Consider the following 22,863-nt stretch of genomic DNA (forward strand, 5'->3'; position numbering starts at 1 on the left):
CCAACCGGCCAGGGCCAGATTTTTTTAAATAAATTTTACTGATTGGTTTTAGAGAGAAAGGCGGGAGTGAGGAATGGGAAGCATCAACTTATAGTAGTTGCTTCTCAGATGTGCCATGAACGGGCAAAGCCAGGGTTTTGAACTGGAGATCTCAGTGTTCCAGGTCGACGCTTTATCCACTGCGCCACCACAGGCCAGGTTTAATTGATTTTGAGATAGGGAGATAGGCAGGGAGAGAAACCTCAGTTTGTTGTGCCACTATGCCATCATTGGTTGATTCTTGTATGTGTCCTTTCTCAGGGTCGAGCCCAGAACTTTGGTGTATCAGGATAGCGCTCAATCCACTGGGCTGCCCGGCCAGGGATAGCACGTCATTTCTTCAGTCAAATAAGCAGAGCTCGTTTTATACAATTCTGAAGAATGAGTGTGCCCCAGCCTGACCTGTGGTGGCGCAGTGGATAAAGCGTCGACCTGGAAATGCTGAGGTCGCCGGTTCGAAACCCTGGGCTTGCCTGGTCAAGGCACATATGGGAGTTGATGCTTCCAGCTCCTCCGCACCTTCTCTCTCTGTCTCTCTCCCTCTCTGTCTCTCTCTCTCCCTTTCTCTCTCCTCTCTAAAATGAATAAATAAAATTAAAAAAAAAAAAAAAGAATGAGTGTGCCCCAGACGCTGCATTCAGGGATCGAATTTTGACATTCACATATAAGTTACGGCAAATATTCCACACAAAGAACAAAACTCAACTGCTACAGAAAAGACAACCACCCAGTCAGACCAGAGAGGGTCACCTACCATGTCTTGGATTGTCCTTAAACCTCCAGAGTTTGACCCATGTTGGGCCCTGAACCCATCATCCTAGAGACACTTCCCGCAGGACCAGCCAGATTGTCACCCATGGATGTCTTTTGTGTCTGACTTCTCGCACTTAGCGGAATGTTCCTGAGGCTCATCCACCTGGTAGATCAGAGTCTGAGTCCTTTTTGGGGCAGAATGAGGTTCCCTTGTGTGGATGCACATTGTTTATCCTTCAGCAGTTGATGGACCTTTCACTGTTGTGAATCACAAGGCTGCTGTGAACATCTGTACACACGCTTTTGTTTGAACACCTGTTTTTGGATTTTTTTTTATATTTTATTTTTCTGAAGTGGGAATCGAGGAGGCAGAGAGACAGACTCCTGCATGCACCCAACTGGGATCTACCCCAGCACGCCCACCATGGGGCGATGCTCTGCCCATCTGGGGTGTTGCTCCATTGCAGCCAAAGCCATTCTAGCGCCTGAGGCGGAGGCCATGGAGCCGTCCTTAGCGCCCTGGCCAACTTTTGCTCCAGTGGAGCCTTGGCTGCAGGAGGGGAAGAGAGAGAGAGAGAGAGAGAGAGAGAGAAAGGAGAAGGGAAGGGTGGAGAAGCAGATGGGTGCTTCTCCTGTGTGCCCTGGCCGGGAATCGAACTCAGGACTTCCACATGCTGGGCTGACGCTCTACCGCTGAGCGAGCCAGCCAGGGCCTGAACACCTGTTTTCAATTCTCTTGTGTGTACACGTAGCCGTGGAACTGCTGGTCCTGTGGAAGCTCTCTGTTTAAGCTTCTGAGCATACACTGTCTCTGAAAGGCATCTTCCGACATTGAAGCACTTCCCGTGACCCCTCTCCAGCTCCTGTTCCACTTCTCTGCTGTTAGAAACTACACGATTCACAGGTGGTGTCTCCACCCACTTCCTCCAGTTCCTCCTTTTGGCTTTCACCTCTGTGAGGCCGGTGAAACAGTTCAGGTTCACGGTCACCTCCAGTCTTTATCCCGCTTGTCCTTGACCCCCCCGGGAACACCTCTGTGGCTTGGCACTCATCCTGCTTCCTGGCCCCGTGGCCCGGTCCTCCCTGAGGCCCTCGCCCACCTCGGCCTGTCCCTCACCCAGTTCCCAGTTTTCGTTCCAGCCCAGACCTCGCTCCTACCTCCAGGCCCAGCCTCCTACCTGCCCCCGTGGGTCCCCCCGGTGTGTCTGCAGGCGCCTCAGAGTCCCCTTCCAGGCCAGAGCTGAGCCTCCACCTTGTCTAGAGCTCCTGCCCCTTTCCCCAAGAGATGAGGAGGCTGCTACACAGGCGTCGGGGACGGCCACTCGGAAATGCTCAGAACAACCCCGCGGCTGGGGGGGCTAAGCCAGGGGGCCCCCTCCCGGCAGGGCTGCTGGTGGCTCCACCTCCTCACCCTCTGGGCTTCTCATCTGAACAACGAGTGTGAGAACCCAGTCTCCACAGCCTAACCCTGTCCTTACGGGGAACCCAGGTGGTACTGCTAGAGGGCCAGGTTCGTGGCCTGTGCAGGGGGCCTCCCGAAGGGCTTTCCCTGCCCTCTCACCTTGTGAGCCGCAGTGACTTCTGTGGGAAACAGACCAGGGGTGCCACAGGGCTCTTCTGAGCCTTTGTTTCCTGGGTGTAAAGTGGGAATCTACCCACTAGAGCGCATAGTGGGCCACGTGTCCGGGGGTTCCTGCAGGCCTGGCGCACAGTAGGCACTCCGCGTGTGCTTATGGGGTCACACAGACTGGGGTGTGCTCAGCAGTGTCCCGTTCGGTGGGTGGGGCTCCCCAGGGAAGGGTGGGTCTGCCTGTTTCAGTGGCCATAGAGAGCAGACAAGGAACAGAGTCCCCCCCACAGGTCTTTCCCCACCCCCAGGCTGCAGCTGTTTGAGGCAGGGGGCACTGGCCCAGCTGATCCCCACCCCTCATTACCCTGTCAGCACTGAAAAGCTGGCAGGAGCCCCCCACAGAGACTGTACCCAGCAGCTAGATTTGGAAGGGATCCAGCCACCTGGCCCCTTTGACGGGGTGGGGGATGGGGGGGGTGGGGGTGGGTGGGTAGTGCTGTTGGCAGTGGAAGGCTTTATGAACTGACCTCCATCCTCCATCTTCCCCTTCGTACAATTGGGGGAGCCCAGGACAGTAGGTTCAGAGGGTGGGGCCTGCGACCAGCTGTTTAGACAGTGTCAGGCTGTCTGAATGGCAGACAGTATAGATAGGTGGTGGCCCACAGTGCTGGGTGGAGCTTTGGGGCCGTGTAAATGGATGTGGACCGTGGAGACAGACGGAGAGCCCGAAAGCAGGAGGTGTGGGCAGTGGAAACCAGGGTGCCTTGGCCATGCACGTGCTGTGACCCGTGGAGTGGGCGTGACCTGACAGCAAAGGGGGAGTGCGCAGTGTGGGCGGTGAGGGTGGGGTGCATGAGTCGTTCCCCACCCCCCAGGTGCTGACTCTCAGCCCCGCCCACACTCTCCGGGAAGGGCTCCGGTTGCTTCCAGGCTTGGGCTGGATTTTTTTTTTTTTTTTTTCTTCTGTAGTTTTCTGAAGCTGGAAACGGAGCTGGAAACGGGGAGGCAGTCAGACAGACTCCCGCATGCGCCCTACCGGGATCCACCCGGCACGCCCACCAGGGGGCGACGCTCTGTTGCAACCAGAGCCACTCTAGCGCCTGGGGCAGAGGCCAAGGAGCCATCCCCAGCGCCCGGGCCATCTTTGCTCCAATGGAGCCTCGGCTGCGGGAGGGGAAGAGAGAGACAGAGAGGAAGGAGAGGGGGAGGGGTGGAGAAGCAGATGGGCGCTTCTCCTTGTGCCCTGGCCGGGAATCGAACCCCAGGACTTCTGCATGCCAGGCCGACGCTCTACCACTGAGGCAACCGGCCAGGGTGGCTTGGGCTGGATTTTTAGGTGTATTTTAATCTTTCATTGTTTCCCTGCACTACCAGTTAGCATCTCCCCAATTCTCAAGTTCTGCAGCTCATCTGTTCTTCCCCCACCAACACCCTCACTCGGCTGGAGGGGAGGACCTTTTCTTTTGCACGATGACCCTGGAAGACGCTTTTCTCTTATCTCCACTTGTAGGTGAGGATGTGAGGTTCTGGTTTAAGAGATTTTCTGGGGCCCAGGTGCTCTTCTGGTCCAGCCCTGGCCCAGGGGTGGTCAACCCATGGTCGTGGGCATCAATGCAGTGCCAACAGGAATCCGTGTGGGGTGTGGTGGAGCAAGGATCCTTATTCATTGCAAAATAGCTCAATGGTGAGACGCAGGGCTGTGATGCAGCCCTGGGGCCAGGCCCCTCTGGCTGGACGGCTCTGCAGCCCTCTGCTCGGGGCTGCGCTGCGCTGCGCTTGTCCCCTGTGCTGTGGTCTGCTCTGGCCTGCGCTGGTCTGCCTCACTTTGCTCCCGTGAGACATCAGCCAGGGAAAGGCCGGTCTCAGTCTTCAAAGGAAAGAGAAAGTATACTTTCTGAGCTAGAGGGGAGCTGGCTTAACCGGGCCCTTAAGAAGTCCCTGCTCCTGGTCCCTGATTGGTTCCTAATTTGCATAAGGACTTCAAATCCTTGCAGTTTGATTCGTCCAAAAGGTACTGTCCCGACTGGTGAGAATAGAGCTGCTCTGATTTGTCAGAGCTGCACAGCTCCGATTGGATGAGAGGAAAGCCTCAGTCCTATTGGTTGAAATAGGATTCCAGCAACTCCTTTATAAGCGCTGGCTCACAGGGCAGAGACGGTGCAAGCTGGCGGTTCAGTGCAGGCTTCTCCGTGAAGTGCATTTTGCCTTAGAAGCCCCTGTGCAAAAGTGGCATTTAGCCACCACGGTCCCTTCTTACAAGGTGTTTTCTTTCTCGAGGTTCACAGGGTCGGGCTCCGGCTGTGGGGAGCCAGACAGGGCCCCACACAGTCTGTCTCACGTTGCTGGCTCCTCTTTGCACGAGGAAAACGTGTGCAAAGAGCCGGTGCGGCTCCTGCCTTTGTCCAAGGCTTTGGGTGCTCTGTCTCTCTTACTCATGGGGCCGACATTTTCTGTGGACAGTTGATGTTCCTCTGGGGGCCTCAGACCTCTACCTAGGCTGACCTACTTACCCCCAGGGGATAGAGGCATGAGCGGAGGAAGGGTGGTAGGTCCAGAGGGTCCCCTTTCTTCCGGGACTGATTGTCCCACTCTGTCCCAGTGCCCACTCATACCGTGCGGCCCCACGAGTCTGACGTCACCCCACGGGCCCTGTCCTTCTCTCCCCTGCCCCCACGCTGCACCGGGGCCTCTGCTGTGGACTGCTGGCTGGCAGAATGAGGCTTCTCCAAGCTTAGGCTTGCAGTGGGTGCCAGTGAAGGGTAAGGGGACCATCCCCCTACAGAGCACTGCTGGTCACCAGTGCTGGCCTCTCCTGCCTGCCCCATGGGCTGTAGCAGAGAGGGCAGTTTGAGTCCTGGCTTTGACCCACATGAAGTCTCCAGTGTTCTCAGGTGCTACCTCTTTGTGTTTCAGTTTCCTTGTCTGTAAAATGATATCTGTTTTCTAGATTTCTTGTGAGGCTGAATCCAGGCAGAGCACTTGGGGACAAGGTCTGGTGAACAGCACCCGCTCAGCAAACATAAGATCTCGTTCTAGACTGTTGTTGTTCTGAAGGCAGGCGTGGGGACCTTGCTCTGTGCCTGGCCCCTGTGCTGGAGGACTCCAGACCTGAGTCAGGACCGGCAGCTAAAGTTGAGGCTGGGGTGAGGGAGATGCCCAGTGTGGACAGAGCTGTGACAGAGAGCAGCCCAGGGCCTGCAGAGTGTTGGGAGAGGCCCCGTACCCAGCCTGGGGGACTGGAGGACATGCCAGAGGTTAACCAGGAGCTGGGCATCCTGGGCGTCAGGGTGAGGTAGGGGAACAGCCTGGGCAAAGTGTGGCTGTGGGAGCTGCTGAGAGTTCAGTGTTACCAGAGGCAAACCATTAGAAAATGTCAGTTATTCTTCTTCCCTTTATTTATTGATTCTTTTTTTGAGAGAGAGAAAGGAGAGAGGGAGAGAGAGAGAGAGAACCATTGATTTGTTGTTCCAATTATTTATGTATTAATTGGTTGATTTTTGTATGTGCTCTGACCAGGGATTGAACCCACAACCTTTGTGTATGGGCACGATGCTCTAACCAATGGAGCTACCTGGCCAAGGCCATCACTTCATTTTCTCTCCAGAAACACTTTCCTGGCCCTGCTGGAGCCACAGAAAAGGGGTGCCTGGAAGTGCATGAGGACCCCTAGACTAGAGCTGGCCGGCCTGGACACAGACTGTGAACACACCGTGTGGTCAGCACTGGGACCCGTGGACCCTTCCTGCTGTGCGCCCAGTGTCTGGCTCAGAAATGCTAATGATGATGATAATAGTGATAGTGATAATAATGTTTCCCTATGCTGCGCACACTTCTAAGCAATTTATGAACTTAGTAGTCCTCACAAGAATCACACCCCCATGTTACAGATGGGGAAACTGAGGCCTAAGAACTTGGGATTCTTGCTAGCTCTGTTCCCAGGAGTCTCCGAAGAAGCTATGCTTTGGGATGCCCGAGGGGTTGGGCAGGGGTTTCCCAGAATTCCCAGCCCAGTGTTGATGTGTCTGGGCCTGTCCAGTGTGGGCAAGGCAAGGGGCCCCTTCTCTGTGAGGGTGATGAGAGGTCAATGCTGTGCGCTGAGGGCTCACATTTGTCCCGGTGCTGACAACTTGCTCTTGGAGTTGCCGGAGCCGGCCACCCTGGACTTCCGCTCGGCACCGAGTCTGGACGTTGAGGCATGGTGGAAGTCGGGTGAAGGGCCCCCTGGTGGCTGTGGTGACAGTGGGACTGACTGCACTGAGCTGTTCTCACCCTCTCGGGATTGCTCCCGGACACATCAACGGGGTCACCCAGGGCACAGACAGGAGCACATTACCAGTCTAGATCATCTGTCTGGCTTCCATTCCTGGCTGTGTCACTCCATTTCCCGGTAAAACAGGGATCCTAGTGGAGCCTTCCTGGAAGGGCTGCTCTGGGACTCAGGGAGGCCAAAGCTGTGCAGTGAAGGTCCAGGCTCCGGGGCCGCCAACCTGGCTTTAGTCCCCACCTCTGCCTCTTCTAGGCTGTGGGCCTTAGGTGAAGCACTTCACCTCTCTGACCCTCAGTTTTGTTGTCTGGCCAATGAGGAGAAGAGCAGAGTCTTTCCTTCGGGGCTCTCTCAGGTCACAATGAGGCAGTCAAGGTGAAGCCCCAGTAAATAGGAGCAGAGGGCGGGCCACAGGCTCTCAAGCCATGGCTGCCCCAGGAGAGGGCGAGAAACCACGGACTTCTGCCTAGAAAGCCGGAGTCCATCTCCCAGACTCGCCCGTGGGGTTCAGCTCCTGGCTGCCCAGCAGTCGCAGAGCTCACATCTTCATGCATTCTGTCTGATGAAATATAAATAGCACGCAGCGATTCTGAGTGGTATTAGGGGAGTCTGTGGGTCAGGCAGTGAGGCTGCTGATGAGCTGGCCGTGGGGATGAGCAGGAGATAGGAGCTTGTAAATAAATCATTGTGGGATCTGGGCTAATGGACTAGCCATGGGGTAGCGTGTGCAGTTAGTGCATTAACTGTGCGGGGAAGGTGACTTCTGTGCTGGGAGGCCCAATGTCCCTGGTTTAGAAAGGGACTGGTGTTTGGGGAGCCCTTTTCTGGGGCTCCGTCAATCTGGAAGAGGGCCCTCCCCAGATCCTGCAAAGTCGGGGTAATGGGATGGGGGAATGGGGAGGGGGGCTCCTCATCCCTGTTTGCTGGCCTTTGTGGTAGGCTCCCCAGGACTCTGAAGGAATCCCACTCTGGGGATACTCAGCTGGTCAAGCCTGATAAAGGGCCTTAGACCTGCATTGCGGCTCCCGGCAGCCCTCAGCTGGGACAGGAATAGGGCAGGTCCTGGGGTGGGTGGGGCACCTGGGAGCAGAGCCTGGGACTGACTGGGCCTTGCCCTCTCCCACCCTCCCGTTTGTTTTCTCTTCTTAGCCTCTCTGGGCTCAGTGGTTTGAACCAGAGCCCTCTCCGCTTAGCCAGCACTTGCCCTGTTGCCAAGGTGACCACCGTCTCCACCGCCAGTGTTGGTGAGGGACTGTGGTGCATGCACATGGTCTGGGCACGCATGGCATGCACATACATGTGTGCAGGAACAGACGCAGAGACCTGGCTGAGCGTGCAGCACCAGCGTTAGTGTGGGCACAGATCCGTCCGTGTGAGGACACAGCTCGTGCAGCGACACACAGCTGATGCTCGCTGCACACGCAGACACACGCCACTGCATGGGAGACGTGGGCTGCTGGACCACCTACTTCACGCCTAACGGCACCCTTGTCTCTGCACAAGCACCTCTTCTGACCGCCAGCGCCGTCCCACCCTGCCGCCCTTGGTGGACCACACCAGGCCGCTGCGACCCTCCCCCAGCACCGTGGGGCTTTGGCCCTCAGGGGGATAATGAGGTGCAAGTTCTCGGCTGGAGCCCCGGTGCCCACACAGTGAGGGTTCATCAACATGCCCGTCACCGGCTGCCATGCTTCCCTCTCTCGCTTTCCCTGGGGGCGCCTCCCAAACTCCCTGCTCCCAAATCTTTGACTCAAGGTCTGTTTCTGGAGGAATGTGGGGCCAGGTGCCCACACATCCCTGGCCCTCCTGAAGGGACGGCTTTCACGTGAGCACCGGCTGTGTGCTGGACCCCGATGTGGGCACCTTGCATCCACTAACTCCCCACAGCTGTACCAGGGAGGCAATGGAATTAGTCCCACTTAATCGGTGTGGAAATTGAGGCGAGGATTCATAACACGAATGTGCTATTAGTGCCCTGGAGGTAGGGCAGGCGACAGCAGGTAGAAGGCGGGACCAGGCCCTGGAGGACCCATGCCCACGCCCCCCTGACCTCTCCCGCCCCACCCCGACCTCTCCCGCCCCACCCCGACCTCTCCCGCCCCTCTGCCAAGGTGCCGGTGTGAGGGTGGAGCCGGGGAGCGCCCTCACTCATACTCCCACTCTGGTCATGTGCTCCGGCCACCACTGGCACACGCCCTATCCCAGATGCCTGGCTTACTGGGGAGGCACTGGTTGGCCCGTTCTTGGGCCACTGGATTCTCTATTCTGTTTCTTCCTCTTGGGGCAGGGAGAGACCCAGTCAGTCTCTCACGGGGTTTTTGGTTACTAAATAAAAGCTTCAGGCATGAGAGAGCTTTTCGTGGGACTTTCAGTAGCTGCTGTGCCTGCTCTCAAGGCAAAGACCTGCTGGTAAGACCCCTTGTTCCAGGACAGATGCCCCCAAACTCACATTCTCCCGGGCACACGACCCAGCAGGGGCCGTACAAGGTGCGACACTAGGCTGCCACCCCATCAGTCCCGGGTTCTCTGAAGCCCCTGTCACTCCCCAGCATCAGAGCCACGCGGGAGAGGGAGCCACTCAGCCAGGGGAGGTCGCAGGAGGTGGTCCTGAGCCCCCTGGAGAGACGGCTTCCTCTTAGAGACCTTAGGGCCAGACCTGTGTGTGGTCAAGTCCAGGGTCCCTGTTTCCATGGCCCTTGAAGTCCTGGATTCTCATCCTCGCTTCCCTGTGGACTGGCTGTGTGGCCTTGGGCAGCGTGCTCACCCTCTCTGAGCCCACTCTCTTGCCTCCATTGAAAGGCGCAATTGCACAAACGGAAGAGGCGTGTATCGAGGGTCGGGTGTGCCTGAAGCACAGTGGGTGTACCGTCTCAGCTCCCTAGGGCTGGAGAGGCTTGCGTGGGGTGAGGTCGGTGTGAAGTGACTGTGGGGTCAGAGCATCATCAGTTCAGTCACCCTCGCGCAGTGGGTGTCCCCGCCCTGAGCCTTGTCCTCTGTGAAGTGATGCCAAGAAGAGCCTGCACTTCCTTTAGAGAAGATGAGGTAAAGCATGGAAGGGTGATGCTGTCAACATCCTTCCCTGTGTTCCAGAAAATTCCTCAGGTTCATGTTCCTGGCCTGAGCCCTGGGAAGATTCCCCAGGGACTCTGGGTTTGACCTGGGATGTTGTAAACGGGTCACGGGTGAGAGGCCTACCTGTACAGCCCACCCTTCCCCTCTCAGACCTCGTCTCCCCCTTCCCTCTTGCTGCCCTCGTTCCTCAGACCACAGCTCCTTCTTGCCCCCAGCCTGTAGCTGGAGCCCTGTTTCCTGTTCCAAAGCCTGGCTCTCTCCCAACCAGCAGGCCCCCCGACTCCCCAGGTGGTCGTGCAGCACCTCCTGCAGCCCTTCTTCTCTGCTCTGAGCACCAGGGGTGCCTGACACAGGGCCCCAGTGAAGACACGCCGCCGGAATGAACGAGGGAACAAATGAGCGGGTCCAGGCAACCCGCCACTCGCAGATGAGGCTCCCGTCTCGGCAGGTTTGGCCGTGAGTGCTTTCGATGTCCCCTTGCTCGGGAAAGCATTTCTGAATGCACGAGAGGAACCACATAGGACCACAGAGGAAACCAGAAACGTGAAGTGCTCGCCCAAACATTTGAGAATGTGTGATGCAGCCTGCGGGTGCCGGTGGTGCCTTTGACAGGGAGACCCAGCCAGGACCGTCCACCAGGGGACCGAGCGTCGAGCGGTGGGGCTTTGCTGACTCCTCTCACTGCAGAGGGAACAACACATTTTGCAGAGAAGGAGGTTCACGAGTTTTCCCATCCAGGTCGCAGAGCCCTGGGTTTCCTCCTTGGGTCCCTGGAAAGACCTCCTGGAGTGCTGAGTTGTGGCAGGAACCACACGCCCTGCCCAGCTCTGTACCGCCTGCTAACCCCGTCCACATACTCCCGGACTCCCTCACTTGCCTCCAGTGTCCTTGGGCAGCCCCCATGGTGGTGGTCTGAGGACCAGCACGGGCCTCTCGGGCTATGACCTGTGCTTCCGTTTGAGGGCGCTGGTGGGGAGAAGCTGCTCTGCCAACCTCACCCACCCGGCCGTTTGGGATGAACTGCCCAACGCTGGTACTGGGATGTCTCCCAACAGGGTTCTGCTGAGGGTGGGAGGGCCACCAGCACCCTGCGGCTTGGCCTGGGGCCCCTTGCTGACATTTCCTGCCCTGTGATCTCTCCCTGAGCTCCAGGGGGCTCTGATGGTGGCAGCCATGCCCCCCATCCATGCTCTGAGCAGTCAGTACGGGAAGGTGTGGGAGACTTTCTGTTCCCCATGCTGCAGCCTTTTCTTTTCTTTTTTTATTAATTTTTAATAATTTTTTTAATGGGGTGACATCAATAAATCAGGATACATATATTCAAAGATAACATGTCCAGGTTATCTTGTCGTTCAATCATGTTGCATACCCACCACCCAGAGTCAGATTGTCCTCTGTCACCTTCTATCTAGTTTTCTTTGTGGCCCCTCCCCCTCCCCCTTTCTCTCTCCCCCCTCCCCCCGTAACCACCACATTCTTATCAATGTCTCTTAGTCTCACTTTTATGTCCCACCTACGTATGGAATAATGCAGTTCTTGGTTTTTTCTGATTTACTTATTTTCACTTGGTATAATGTTATCAAGATCCCACCATTTTGCTGTAAATGATCCGATGTCATCATTTCTTATGGCTGAGTAGTATTCCATAGTGTATATGTGCCACATCTTCTTTATCCAGTCATCTACTGACGGGCTTTTTGGTTGTTTCCATGTCCTGGCTGCAACAAGTTGAACAGGACCCAGAGGAGCCTCTCACTTGACAGATGGGGAAACTGAGGCCCAGACAGGGCAAAGTCCCAGGACAAGTTGAGACTGAAGTGGTTGTGGGACGGCCTCTAGCCCTGCCTGCCACCTTGCCGTGCAGGCCTGAGAGGCACTCTGGGGTCGAGGGGTGAAGCCATGGGGGAATTCTGAGGCCTGGTTCCTCTGGCCCTCCTCAGCCTCCTCCTGGAAACCGGCCCCATGCTCAGGGCAGTCATACCTGGGGGCTCCTGGCCTGGGGGGCTCCTGGCCGGCTGGGGAAGGCTTGGAGGGACAGGTAGTTACTGCCCGGAATGATCTGGTCTAAGACGGAAGGATGCATAAGGGTGGGGGGCGTGGAGGTGGGCGCACCGGAAGGAGGCCGAGGAATTTGAGGGAGGGTGAGGGAGGGCACTGGTCAGACGGTCTGGCATGTGTCAGAGCGGGGGGGTGGGAAGCGTGTTCTCTGAGTGCCGTGTCTGGGACACGGCAGGTGAGGAGCAGGAGGTCCAGGTTCCCTCACCTGGGCCCCCGGCTGTGTCCCCAGCCAAGTCCTCTCCCTGAGCCGCCCCTGCCCCTCACCTGCACCCTCAGCTCCAGCCCCATTGCTCTCCCTCCTGCTTCTAGAACACAGAGCAACACTCCGTCCGGCCTCGCCCTTTGTCCGTGCTGTTCCTACCTCCCTTGGAGACGTCTTTTCTGACCTCTAGGACAGTGCCCACCCTGCCTCCAGAATGACGAGTTCTTTTCTCCTTAACACGTCTTCTGTCTTTTTTTTTCTTTTTTTTTTTTTTTCATTTTTCTGAAGCTGGAAACAGGGAGGCAGTCAGACAGACTCCCGCATGCGCCCAACCGGGATCCACCCGGCACGCCCACCAGGGGGCGATGCTTTGCCCCTCTGGGGCGTCGCTCTGTTGCGTCCAGAGCCATTCTAGCGCCTGGGGCAGAGGCCAAGGAGCCATCCCCAGCACCCGGGCCATCTTTGCTCCAATGGAGCCTTGGCTGCGGGAGGGGAAGAGAGAGACAGAGAGGAAGGAGGGGGGGGGTGGAGAAGCAAATGGGCGCTTCTCCTGTGTGCCCTAGCCGGGAATCGAATCCGGGACTCCTGCACGCCGGGCCGACGCTCTACCACTGAGCCAACCGGCCAGGGCCCTTCTGTCTGTCTTATCCGTTTGAATGTCAGCGCCGGGCACTACTCCATCTGCACAAGTGGAGGCTCAGTAGATGTCTGCTGAGCGAGTGAACGCTAAGTGTGACCCCTGCGAGCAGGTGGAGGCAGTTCTGTCAGACCTGAGCTTTAAAGGGAGCCCTCGTGTGGAGTGAGGGGCCCACCCTGTTTTCCTGGGTGCTCCGCCCATGGCAGGTGAGCCCCAGGGCCCTCAGAGGCCTGTCAGGCACTCCCAGTGAATTCTCGGGTCCCCAAATAAAGCCCAATTTACAAAATGAGGAAGAGAGAAGAGGGAATCTGATCAGACAGATACCCCTGTGTTCCCCCAGAAAAGCTTTTGGGTTATTAGGACACAGGCTGGGGCTCAGGCTCTGATCCTGACTGGCTGTTGCCTAAACAGGCCTCATACGGCCCAGCCCATTATAAAGAAATGCAGCCCCCACACTGGGGCCTGTTCCCTGGTGGGGACAACACCAGCCTGACGGGCTCTTTAGGGGGGAGGCGGCTCACCTCAGGACCAGGCTCAGCTCTGGCTCGTAGACTGGTGACCTCCGGCACGGCTGTGCACACCTCTGGGCCTCATTTCCTGCTCGGTCAGAGATGCTCAGACCATCCCACTGGGAATAATCTCTGGTAGAACGCCAGGTACGCACTGCCAGGCCCTGGTTCCAGGGCCCCACGAAACATGTTGTGGGGACTTGGCAAGGAGCACCAGGGGACCCAGGACAGTCTTGGAAGGCTTCGTAAAGGGGGCACCCTTTGAGCCTGAAGGATGCTTTGAGTTCCGGAAGGCAGAGCAAGGCATTTCGTGGCGAGGGACCAGCTTACACCGAGGTTCTGAGGTGTGGACATTCCTGAGACATTGCTCACTGAGAACCACATGACCCTTGGTAGGGAGTCCAGCCCTAGCTCTCTGCTCATTCTTTGTTGATTTATAAAAACTCTTTGTATATTAAGTACATCAATCTTTTTATTATGACAAACATCAAACAAATAAAACATTTATGCCTTTTGTTTTGCTTATGGTAGGCTTGATAAAGAATACATATATATACTTATGTTGGCACATTCCCCAGCCTCTTTATTCATGGTCCAGGATGTTTCTTGTGCTTAATCTCAGGCCTTTGCTCTCCCCTGCACATGCTGGGCGCTCAGGAAATGTCTAAGACTCAGATTAGATTGAAGCTTGAGAGATCTCTGTTGTAAGGAGTCTGGAAGCCATGGTGCCTTTGCTCACCGGGTTCTCCCCCCTGGAGTTGCTTCTGTCCATCCGCCTCATTCCTTTGGGCCTGGAGTCAGGTCCACCTGAGGCCCTCTCGGGGCTCATGACCTCTCTTCAGCGTGAGTCAGGCTCAGAGATGTGATGATGTTAGTGGGTAGGGAGCCAGGAGATTTCCAGCCATCCAACTTCCATGTATGAACTTGTTTTTGTTTTTTTGTATTTTTTCTGAAGCTGGAAACGGGGAGAGACAGTCAGACAGACTCCCGCATGCGCCCGACCGGGATCCACCTGGAACGCCCACCAGGGGGCGACGCTCTGCCCACCAGGGGGCGACGCTCTGCCGCAACCAGAGCCACTCTAGCGCCTGGGGCAGAGGCCAAGGAGCCATCCTCAGCGCCCAGGCCATCTTTGCTCCAATGGAGCCTTGGCTGCGGGAGGGGAAGAGAGAGACAGAGAGGAAGGAGGGGGGGGGTGGAGAAGCAAATGGGCGCTTCTCCTGTGTGCCCTGGCCGGGAATCAAACCCGGGTCCCCCGCACGCCAGGCCGACGCTCTACCGCTGAGCCAACCGGCCAGGGCCTGTGTATGAACTTGCTAAAACTCCGTCGTCACCCCCTGAAGTACACACCATTATTAACCCCATTTTACAGGCGAGAATACTGGAGTTCAGAGCAGTTATATGACTTGCTCAAGGTCACATAGGAAGGGATAGAGACAAGATTTGAGCCCCAGCCATATTGCCCCAGAACTCATACTTTCAAACTGTCCCCTGGGATCAAGTCCAAGCTCATGAATATGTGCTCGGGACGTCTCTCTCATCTGCCAGTATAAAGCCTCAGCTCCCGTGTCTGAGCCTGTGGTCCCTAAACACACCTTCTTCCCTGTTATTAAGGTGACAAGGTGTGCCCCTACGGTTTCTCTATACCACCTTCCTTCCCTAATCCCTTAGAACCCTGGAATGTCGGTCTTGGAAGGGCCAGCTCCTCGTTAGCAGATAAAAACAGGAAGGCTTACCTGATCGGTGGTGCACAGTGGATACAGCGTCAACTTGGGACGGGTTTTAGGCTTGAAGCCCAAGGTCACTGGCTTGAGCAAAGGGTCACTGGCTCAGCTGGAGCCCCCTGGTAAAGGCACACATGAGAAGCAATCAATGATCAACTAACATGATGCAACTACAAGTTGATGCTTCTCCTATCAGTCCTTTCCTGTCTCTCTGTCTCTCCCGCAAAGAAACAAAACAAAACAAAACAGGAAGGCCCAGAGGCGAGGGGACCTTGGCCACTGCCCAGTGTGTGGAGGACGGAGTTGGATCTACAGCCCGGTCTGGGGACCTCTGAGTCCCTCTCACTGAGACTGTCAGCCTCAGGCTGGGCTCTCTTCACTCCTGCTGCCTTCCTCCGGCTGCCCCTCTGCCCCCCAACTAGGTTAGATACCCTCCTGGGGCGAGGCACTGCCTATCCTAACTACTCTAGTAAAGTGCCCAGGGGACTCTGTCCTCTGCTGCTCCCACAGGCCGTGGGCCAAGAACACCCTGTCTCCCTCTGCCCCCTCCCACTGTGGAAAGATGTTCTCAAGATAAAAATACCACCGGAAACATTCCCTGGTACCTGGCCCGCCCGGAAACTTTCCCTGGGGCCTGACCCGACCTGTCGTCCACCCCTGGGGCCAGAACCCTCAGCTCTAGCTTCCTCTCTGGGCTGAGAGGGCAGGTGTCCACCCCTCCTGGCCATCTGGTACAACCTATCACTGGGGTCAGTGTGTCTAACCCAGGGGTCCCCAAACTACGGCCCGCGGGCCGCATGAGACCCCCTGAGGCCATTTATCCGGCCCCCGCCGCACTTCTGGAAGGAGCACCTCTTTCATTGGTGGTCAGTGAGAGGAGCATAGTTCCCATTGAAATATTGGTCAGTTTGTTGATTTAAATTTACTTGTTCTTTATTTTAAATATTATATTTGTTCCTTTTTTTTTTTTTTTTTTTACTTTAAAATAAGATATGTGCAGTGTGCATAGGGATTTGTTCATAGTTTTTTTATAGTCTGGCCCTCCAACGGTCTGAGGGACAGTGAACTGGCCCCCTGTGTAAAAAGTTTGGGGACCCCTGGTCTAACCCCTGCCTCCAGATCATGGAAAGTGAGGGGCCTGAGGGGTCCTGGGCACTTGTGGTTGCCGTGGCCAGCAGCACCGAGCACCGCCCGCTGGCCAGCAGCACCGAGCACCGCCCGCTGGCCAGCAGCACCGAGCACCGCCCGCTGGCCAGCAGCACCGAGCACCGCCCGCTGGCCAGCACCGGCTCGGGCACGGAGGAGCAAGGCAGGAGGCTGCGGCCGGGCCGTGGGAGCTCAGGGCTGTCTTGCTTAGCTGCCTGTTGTGGTGCATTCGGAGAGGACCACTTGGGGCTGAGTGTGAGGGTCAGGGATGTGCCAGCTGTCACCCCATCGGGAATCTCGGTGTCCGCTGCGAGCCACCTGGTCCAGCTGTGACAGCTCCTCTCAGAGAGCACGGGGGGACCCGGTACTTACTTGGGTCGGCTGCGTGCCACACACTGCCTCAGGGCCTAAGTTCACCCCGTTGGTGGTCTCCTGAGGTAGGTAGGTGGGGTCTACCCATTTTGCAGACGAAGAGACCGAGGCCCAGGGAAAGGCCCACAGCGAGCCGTGGGGTGGGGGGAATGGCCAGGCCTTGAATTTGGGACTAAGGGCTTTCTGGCCCTTGTGGCCCATCCCTCCGAGGATGGTTGATATCATGGTGATCATGATGACAGCTGTCCCCTCCTGGAGCCCCGCTGTGCCAGGCGCTGTGCCCAGAGCATGTGTCCCCGTCACATTGAACCGCATGGTCACATCCGCTGGGAGGGCAGTCCGCCCGTTCTGTGGAAGGAGGAAACTGGACCTCAGGAAGGGGAAGTGCCTGGTCCCTGGTCCCTGGAGGCTCAGGGTGTCAGCCCCAGCTGTGGTGACAGGCTGGTGCCAGCAGGAAGGCACGGGAGGGGCGCTCTGGTGCCGGTCCAGGCCCTGCCCTTGCTGGCTGGGGGGCTGAGGGCCAGTCTGGCCTGTCTGGGCTCAGGTTGCCCCTCTGTGGTGGGCAAACCCTGCAGAGCGACCCAGACTGCCCCGTGGTCCAGAACTGTGACCACGACCCAGGAAAGGGTCTGGCGAGCTTCTGAGTCCTGAGCTCCCCTGATGGGCTGCTGCAGGGTGGCGGGGAGCCCTGGACAGCGTGTCCAGGGACCTGTGTTCTCGGCTCCAGGCTGCCACTTACTCAGTTGCTTTGAGATCTTGGACAAGTCGCTTCTCTGTGCCTCGGTTTCACGGGTGGGAAGAAACCTGATTGGATTTGTCTGGAGAGGCCTCTTCGAGGAAATAGAGTCAGAAATGCAGTTGGGAGAGCCTCGGGCAGGCCAGATGACCAGCAGGAAGTGGGGAGCGGCAGGCTGTCCACACCGCTCACCCTCACCCAAACCCTAGCCTGGTTGGGTTCCCATTGCCCTGTGACAAAGTTCCAGTCCTAGGTGACCTGGGGCAAGTGACTGAGCCTTTCAGCCTCCGTTTCTCTGTGTGTACAGTGGGAGGAACCATCTCTCCCTCAGGTTGGGGCTGTGAAGGTGGGGCCAGTCACACGTGGGCCCACTCAGGGCACGGACATAAGATGAGAGACCTGGGCGTAAGCCTCGCCGTGGGGATCCACATGGGCAGTGGTCTGTGATGGAGCCTCCCGGAGCCTCCATTTCCCCATCAGTTCTGAGAGTGAAACACCTAAGAGAAGCGCTGCTTAGGGAGGGGTGAGGAACGGGGAGCCGCGGCTGAGGGCTGGGGGTTTTGAGGTGAGGGTCTGGCCATATAGGCCGTCTCCCTCGGGAGCAGGCAGAGGCTCAGAGAGAGAAAGGGCCGCACCCAAAGTCACACAGCTTGGGGGGCGGACCTGGAACGTGACCCTGTCTGTTTAGCCGTTGCTGTTGTGTGCCCCAGGAGGCTTAGAATGTTTGGGTGACTCGCCAACAGTTGCCTTAACTGCAGCTAGAAAAACCAGCGTGACAGTGGATGACAGCCAGCCCCGGCTGTGAAAGGAGAGGGCGCCATGGGGTCAGTGACTGGCAGGTGGGAAGGGCGCCTCACGTGAGCTTGCCTCAACTCAGAGTCCTGTCCCAGGACAGTGTTCTGTGATCCTCACAGCAGGCAGATAAAGGCAGGGGCCCCTTCGACAGGTGGGAGACCAAGGCTTGGGAGCGCAGGGACCACGTAGGATATATGTATGCTCACAGGTAAGTCTCGAACAAGTGACTGATGTGCATCCATCTGTATAGTCCTATAGCCACTCACTCACTCATACATTGATCCTATTTATCTTTCCCACCCCATCTCCTCACCTATCCATGCATCCATCTATCCATCCATCCATTCACTTATGAATATACCCACCTACACACCCATTCATACACCCACTCACCCATTTATAATCCATCCATCCATCCATTCACTTACCTAGTCATTTATCCACCCACACACCCATCTATAACCCATCCATCCATTGTCTGTTTATCTGTAATCTACCTGTCCATCCATCCATAATATACCCATTCATTCATCCATCCATCCATTCAAATATTTACCCATCCACCAACCCTTTCATTTATCCATTTACACACCCACCCATCCATCATCCATTCATTAATAATTCATCTATTCATCATCCATCCATATACCCATTCATTATCCATACATACATGTATCTATAATCCATTCGTTCCTACATTCCTACATACATAATCCATTCTTTCATCCACAGGTGAGCCCTGTGATTGGCATTGGGAAAGCCCTTCAGGTGGTGGCTAGGAGAACATGCTAGAGACTTGAGTTCTTTTGTGACCTTAGGAGAACTACCCTATTACCAACCTCTCTCGTATAGGAACAGCCATAGTTCCAACGTTGTGAGGATTACATGAGTGGATGTCTATAAACCACCTACCGCAGGGTCTGGGTGCAGTAGGCACTCACTAACGATCAGATGTTGTTGTCTCTGGGGACCCATCTTGCTTTGCCCTTCTCTAGTTCTGGAAGTTTGTTATGGACACGTGGACGTGCTGGAAAGGTGTGGGGCATCAATCAGAGCTGTGGAAAGTCCTCCCTTCCTTCCATGGAGCCCTGGGGGACGCCAGCAGAAATGTGGGTTCATGTGGAAATCTCTGACTTTTGAGCCCTTCTGAGGAGAGCGGCACCATCTACAGTAATTTGGCTTTGATTTGTTAACGTTAGGGTTTTCTAGGGACTGATTCCTCTCCAGCTGATACTGGGAAAGTGGCAGTTGCTGCTAATGCAGCTTTGACGATGGCCACCTGCCCACTTCACACAGTTATTCGGAAGATAAAATTCAAGAGGTAAGATTAAGGTCGCTGCTGCGTAACTGTCCATCCAAACACTCATCTATGTTACCACCCACCCACCCACCTGTCTATCCATCTACCTACTCACCCACCCACTCACCCACCTGTCTATCCATCTACCTACTCACCCACCCACCCACCCACCTGTCTATCCATCTACCTACTCACCCACCCACTCACCCATTCAGCCTCATTCACCCACTGGTTCCACACATCCTTCCATCCATCCGCCATCTTCCCACCTACCCAACACATCCAGCTACCTCTCCATCCATGGATTCGCCCATCTCCCAACTATTCATCCAACTCACCCGGCCATCCATGCATCCTTTCACCCACTGATTCATCCAGCTATTCCTCTGCTCACTGATCTATCCACCCAACTCATCCAATAATTTCCCACCCAATCCAGCTATTCCTCTGCTCACTGATCTATCCACCCAACTCATCCAATAATTTCCCACCCAATCCAGCTATTCCTCTGCTCACTGATCTATCCACCCAACTCATCCAATAATTTCCCACCCACTCAATCCGTCTCTCTGGTTACCACTCACCCACCTGCTCACTCCCCTGTCAGTCAGTCCCATGTACCCATCCATGTGCTCGGCCACCTCTCTGTACATATGTCTGTCTCCTCATCCATTTCTCGATTCAGCCTCTTATTCCTCCATCCTTCTGTCTAGTCGGTGAGCACTTCCTGATGCCCTCTCTGGGCCTCTCAGGTTGGCCAGCGAGGGACCTGGGAAAAGTCAATTCTCACACAAGGTAGAGAGTAGCTTCTGACCCTAATAGGAGACTCCAGGGCCAGAGAACCCAAAGGGCTTCATGGAGGTCCTGGCCTTTAGCTGATCCCTGGGATGGGAAGATTTTTATTTATTTATTATTATTTTTTTTTCATATTTCCGAAGCTGGAAACGGGGAGGCAGTCAGACAGACTCCCGCATGCGCCCGACCGGGATCCACCCGGCATGCCCACCAGGGGGCAATGCTTTGCCCCTCTGGGGCGTCGCTCTGTTGTGTCCAGAGCCATTCTAGCGCCTGAGGCAGAGTGTGCCAGTGCGCCCCGAATGCCCCTCCTCTGCCTCCGCTGGCACAGTCCTCAGAGCCTGTCACCACTGAGCTGCCCTGCCTGGCTGTGGCACACCCTCAGGCCTGCCCGTCTCTCGCTTCCTTGTGACTGGTCAGGGGAGTCCCTCTCAGAGCTTTCGTGTCCCCGTTTGCAAATGAAGGGTGAGTTTTTTCAGCTCGCCTGCTAAGTCTGGTGAACAGGGAGAGGACTAGGAAAGACTCTGAGGCTGTCTCGGGACGGGACGCAGTGGGAAGTCGTTCTGTGGGGTCTGCCACAGCCGCGGGCCAGGAAAGGTGTTCGTGAGACGTCCTCTTTCCCTGAGCTTCGTGACCTCTGAGGATTCCTCCAGCTGTAGGCCTTGATCAGGAGGTGGTGAGTGCCTCCTCCCTGGGCTTTCTGAGCGAGGGCGGATTGGCTCTGGGTCCGGGGAGCCGGCAGGGGTCTTTCGGGGGCTGGGATTCAGGCTGTCTGTATGTCTTAATCCAGGGGTCCCCAAACTATGGTCCGCGGGCTGCATGCGGCCCCCTGAGGCCATTTATCCGGCCCCCGCCGTACTTCTGGAAGGGGCACCTCTTTCATTGGTGGTCAGTGAGAGGAGCATAGTTCCCATTGAAATACTGGTCAGTTTGTTGATTTAAATTTACTTGTTCTTTATTTTAAATATTGTATTTGTTCCCGTTTTGTTTTTTTATTTTAAAATAAGATATGTGCAGTGTGCATAGGGATTTGTTCATAGTTTTTTTTATAGTCCGGTCCTCCAATGGTCTGAGGGACAGTGAACTGGCCCCCTGTGTAAAAAGTTTGGGGACCCCTGTTTTAATCACACGGGATTTCAAGGACCTTGAGGCCCGAGACTGGAAAACGCAGTGTCATGCCTGCATTCTGGCCCGGGGGCCTGGGGAACATGGGGAGTTGATGTTTTCTCTCCTACCCTCAGACTGAGATCTTACCCCTGAAGGCTATGGGTCCCTGGGCAAGTGACTCAATCTTTCTGAGCGTCTGTTTCCTCATCTGGAAAATGGGTAATAGCATAATATTGTTACAGGGATTAAGTGAGTGAATTAGAGCTCTTTAAACAGTGCCTGGTAGGTAATGAGCACTGAATCAGCATCGATTGACATGCTTGTCCCTCTGAAGGGATCCTGGCCGGCTGAAAGACCCCTGAGGGTGGGAGCCCCTCGATTGCCTGTGGAGTCACTGCTTTCTTGACATCTGAAAATGTGGGCCCAGGCTTTGCCCTGGTCTTCCCCAAGATCTCTTGGAAACCTGAGGTGTCCAGAGCCTCAGGGGACTGGGCATGGAATGTCCTGCTCTATCTAGAGGCCCCTCCCACGGGTCAGGCACGTGGTAGCTGCCTCTCTAAAATACCAGTCCAGGCCTGACCGGTGCTCTGAGCACTTTGGATGCTGCGAGGCTGTGCCCACAGCTGCTGGGCTGGCAGGGACGGCTTCGCCCCCTCCAGGGGCTCTGGGCCCACGTTCTCCACTGCCTGTCTCTGGTGTGTAAGTCACCCCACCTTTTCTGGTTCAGGTATTGCACCCCGGTGTCTCTCTCCCCGGACCCTCACTGGCCAACCTGAGCATCTGTTATCTTTACCAGCTCATCCTGGCCCGTACGCTGCTTTGTGACCTGGGATGAGCCTCAGCCTCAGTTCTCTCATCTATAAAGTGGGGAGATGGTCTCCTTGCTTGCTAAGGCCTCTTTCAGAAAAACAAATAGAATCCTATTTCTTAACTCGTTTAACCATATGCAACCACTGAGCAAGAGCCAAACGAGCCTGCATGTGTCTGGTTGAGGACATTGTCCCACATTTCTTCCTTTTTCCTTTTTCCTTTTTTTAAGTAAGAGGACGGGAGATACAGAGACAGACTCTTGCATGCCCCTGGCTGCGACCCACCCGGCAATACCTGTCTGGGGCCGATGCTCACAGCACCACGTGGGCGAGAGAGGCTGGGGACTGGACCATCCTCGGGGCTTCCACTCTGCCTGCCCTTCAGTTTCTGGGTGACTTTGCTCCACGTCCGTTTCCAGCTCTGAGAAAAGGGGGTGCAGGTACCGACATGACCTTGCTGATTTTCTCTAGATGGTTTTAGATGGAATGTCAATAGATAAGGGTGTTCCTGGGCCTGTGTGACATGGTCTGGGTGGGTCCCCGGTGCCCGGCCTTGTGGAGACTCCAGGAATCGCTGTGACAGTCCCTCCCGCCCGGGAGCTGGCCGGGCGTGCGGCCGCTCAGCTGTCAGGGGCAGTGAGCCAGGGCGGGCTCTCCAGCCGTGGCCTCTTGCAGTTCCGTCCCAGGCAGGCCTGAGCTTCTCGGAGCCCCAGATGGAGAAGCCATGGCCTGTTGGATGTCCCTCAAGTCCTGCACGCCACACAAACCCGCCCCCCGTGATTGGGCAGCCCCCTGCTGCAGCTGTGAGCCCGGCCCTGGCACGTCTCCCTGGAGGGCCCAGGAATCCGAGGCTGAGCTGACTTCCTGGGCCAGGGAGTCCCTGGGGACCTCGTCACGGCCGGCTCCCGGCCTCCTGGCCCAGGCAGGAGCAGCCCCCACCTCTACAGCCTCCGACTCCAGCTCCTCAGCCCCTGG

At 56.3% G+C, this 22,863-nt stretch overlaps 1 protein-coding gene across 3 annotated transcripts in view; it reads left to right on the forward strand.

Moving 5' to 3' along the window:
* LOC136387032 (ATP-sensitive inward rectifier potassium channel 12) overlaps positions 1–22,863 on the forward strand; it is a 50,069-nt gene that overhangs the window by 21,445 nt on the left and 5,761 nt on the right. Inside the window, exon 1 of one of the 3 annotated variants that reach the window (XM_066358103.1) lies at positions 21,731–21,774. The exons of 1 other annotated variant lie outside the window; for it this stretch is intronic. The gene's annotated coding sequence lies outside the window, so the exon portion shown is untranslated. Of the gene's footprint in view, positions 1–21,730; positions 21,775–22,295; positions 22,329–22,863 lie in introns of those variants that run through there. One more of the 3 variants, XM_066358104.1, reaches the window with a different exon arrangement.

This window comes from Saccopteryx leptura, unplaced genomic scaffold, assembly GCF_036850995.1.
Source record: "Saccopteryx leptura isolate mSacLep1 unplaced genomic scaffold, mSacLep1_pri_phased_curated manual_scaffold_49, whole genome shotgun sequence".
Classification (NCBI taxonomy): domain Eukaryota; kingdom Metazoa; phylum Chordata; class Mammalia; order Chiroptera; family Emballonuridae; genus Saccopteryx; species Saccopteryx leptura.